At 36.8% G+C, this 3499-nt stretch overlaps 1 non-coding gene across 1 annotated transcript; it reads right to left on the minus strand.

The window, feature by feature from the left end:
• Window positions 1–2706: 2706 nt before the first annotated feature.
• LOC135005240 (U1 spliceosomal RNA) lies at window positions 2707–2869 on the minus strand. The gene has a single exon (XR_010205872.1). It is a non-coding gene; the product is annotated as a U1 spliceosomal RNA (small nuclear RNA).
• Window positions 2870–3499: the final 630 nt, after the last annotated feature.

Consider the following 3499-nt stretch of genomic DNA (forward strand, 5'->3'; position numbering starts at 1 on the left):
GCATTCATCTAGAACGTTTCCTAGAAAAACTTTAAAAAGTCAATAATCTGGAGAGTTTTTGTAAGATGTTCCTTCCATCAACCAATGAAGAAACACATTGGTACTTTCCCATGATGAGTGAGTGCTTCAGGATCTCTTGCACTTACATGTGCAGCAAAGGACTACAATGGAAGCATGCTGGGCCTATAACCCAGAGGTAGGCAGATTGCAACTGTCCTCTGCTATATGCATTTTTTTTGTTAATTAAAGTAATCCAAAACTGGGATTGATATTTTGGCTCTTTTATTTTTACTTAAAGTACAATAACTTTTACCGTTTTAATTTGTTTTAATAGTATATTGACAGTATTGTTTTCTTTCAAAAATCCACTTAATTTTCTTTACCCTATTATTAAAATGGTAATTGACAAAAACAAACTACATTGTCACCAGAAGAGCAATACAAAATGTACAAGTGATATATTAAAATCATCTTTTCAGCTTGAATTTCAATGATGCATTGAGGTAACGATTTTGTGAGAAACATCTTCACCCTTAAATAAAGATTTTCTTAATTCCCTACCTGTGTGCTAATTAGATATCACCTTGTTTTCACATTAAACAGACTTCCACATGAGAAAGCAGCAAGGATGCAGTGGCGTTAATGTTTCCTGGTGTCAACCTGTATTATTTCAGTAGACATTGAAATGAGGATGCATCTTGCTGCCTTTCCAATGAAGCAAGTTTAATTTAGTAATAGGTTAAAAACCATGCCTACAAAGGTGTTAATCAGAGACTTGGCTTTGTGGACACTTTTCAGAGAACAAATTTGTTAGCATAAAAATAAAGCCAGAAAATGAAGAGCTGTTTAATCACTCAATTGGATTTTTCTGCCAGCATTTTTCTTTTTCTCTGCAACCCACTGCTAAATTGTGCTTCCTAGCTGTTTTTTTATAAAATCACTTAATCAAATCTAACTCTGATTACATCAGAGAAGGCCAGGTACCCTACACCATAAGAGGGGGTTTGAAATTTTGACTTGTCTACTTAAAGATCACCAAAATCTGATAACAAGGTCAATTACGTCCCTGGGTGGGATTGAACCACCAACCTTTTGGTTAATAGCCTTATACACTAACTGATTGCGCCACAGCGACACTTTTCAAAAGTACATACTGACAAAGGCTAATAAGCATTCATCTAGAACGTTTCCTAGAAACATTTTAAAAAGTCAATAATGTGGAGAGTTTTTGTAAGATGTTTCTTCCATCAACCAATGAAGAAACACATTGGTACTTTCCTATAATGAGTGAGTGCTTCAGGATCTCTTGCACTTACATGTGCAGCAGAGTACTGTAATGGAAGCATGCTGGGTCCATAACCCAGAGGTAGGCAGATTGAAACTATCCTCTGCTATATGCATTGTTTTTGTTAATTAAAGTAATCCAAAACTGGGATTGATATTTTTGCTCTTTTATTTTTACTTAAAGTACAATAACTTTTACCATTTTAATTTGTTTTAATAGTATATTGACAGTATTGTTTTCTTTCAAAAATCCAATTAATTTTCTTTACCCGATTATTAAAATGGTAATTGACAAAAACAATCTACATTGTCACCAGAAGAGCAGTACAAAATGTACAAGTGATATATTAAAATCATCTTTCCAGCTTGAATTTCAATGATGCCTTGGTGCAACAATTTTGTGAGAAACATCTTCACCCATAAAGAAAGATTTTCTTAATTCCTTACCTGTGTGCTGATTAGATATCACCTTGTTTTCACATTAAACAGACTTCCCCATGAGGAAGCAGCAAGGATGCAGTGACGTTTATGTTTCCTGGTGTCAACCTGTATTATTTCAGTAGACATTGAAATGAGGATGCATCTTGCTGCCTTTCCAATGAAGCAAGTTTAATTCAGTAATAGGTGAAAAACCATTCCTACAAAGGTGTTAATCAGAGACTTGGCTTTGTGGACACTTTTCAGAGAGCAAATTTGTTAGCATAAACATAAAATCAGAAAATGAAGAGCTGTTTAATCACTCAATTGGACTTTTCTGCCAGCATAATTTTTTTTCTCTGCAACCCACTGCTAAATTGTGCTTCCTAGCTGTTTTTTATAAAATCACTTAATCAAATCTAATTCTGATTACATCAGAGAAGGCCGGGTACCCTACACCATAAGAGGGGGTTTGAAATTTTGACTTGTCTACTTAAAGATCACCAAAATCTGATAACAAGGTCTATTACGTCCCTGGGTGGGATTGAATCACCAACCTTTAGGTTAATAGCCATACACACTAACTGATTGCGCCACAGCGACACTTTGCAAAAGTACATACTGACAAAGGCTAATAAGCATTCATCTAGAACGTTTCCTAGAAAAACTTTAAAAAGTCAATAATCTGGAGAATTTTTGTAAGAAACACATTGGTACATTCCCATGATGAGTGAGTGCTTCAGGATCTCTTGCACTTACATAGGCTATTAACCAAAAGGTTCCCACCCAGTGATGTAATTGACCTTGTGATCAGATTTTGGTGATCTTTAAGTAGACAAGTCAAAATTTCAAACCCCCTCTTATGGTGTAGGGTACCTAGCCTTCTCTGACGTAATCAGAGTTAGATTTAATTAAGGTGCGCAAGGGCATAGAAGGGAGCGGTTTAAGAAAAGAGAAGTGGAAACAGACAGCAAACTAGGCTGGAGAGAGACCTGAGACAAAGAGATCTGAATTATACGAGAGCCGACCAGGGGAAACACAAATTATGCAGTCAAGTTTCCCACATTTGGGGAAATCGCAGGAGCAGCACACCCAGAGTGCAATGGGTGAGCCTTTCCCTGGGAGAAGCACCTTCATGATCATAGTATCTCACCTGGCAGGTAAGTAGGAGTTGGGCTAGTGCTGGGGAGGGTCGCTGCTCGGGTACCCCCCTGTCAAGTGAAGGAGATCCAACTGAGGCAGCACAAGGGAACTCTCGAAAGAAGAACAAGGCTAGAGGAAGATCTGAGACAAAGAAATCTGACTTTTACCAGAGCTGACCAGAGGAAAGCACAAACACAGTCCCCCACTACCACCAGGAAACATTAACGCCACTGCATCCTTGCTGCTTTCTCATGTGGAAGTCTATTTAATGTGAAAACAAGGTGATATCTAATTAGCACACAAAAAAGAAAATTAAGTGAATTTTTGAAAGAAAACAATACTGTCAATATACTATTAAAACAAATTAAAATGGTAAAAGTTATTGTACTTTAAGTAAAAATAAAAGAGCAAAAATATCAATCCCAGTTTTGGATTACTTTAATTAACAAAAAAAATGCATATAGCAGAGGATAGTTTCAATCTTTCTACCTCTGGGTTATGGGCCCAGCATGCTTCCATTGCAGTACTCTGCTGCACATGTAAGTGCAAGAGATCCTGAAGCACTCACTCATCATGGGAAAGTACCAATGTGTTTCTTCATTGGTTGATGGCAGAAACATCTTACAAAAACACTCCAGATTATTGACTTTTTAAA

The sequence above is a fragment of the Pseudophryne corroboree genome, unplaced genomic scaffold, assembly GCF_028390025.1.
Source record: "Pseudophryne corroboree isolate aPseCor3 unplaced genomic scaffold, aPseCor3.hap2 scaffold_1996, whole genome shotgun sequence".
Taxonomy (NCBI): domain Eukaryota; kingdom Metazoa; phylum Chordata; class Amphibia; order Anura; family Myobatrachidae; genus Pseudophryne; species Pseudophryne corroboree.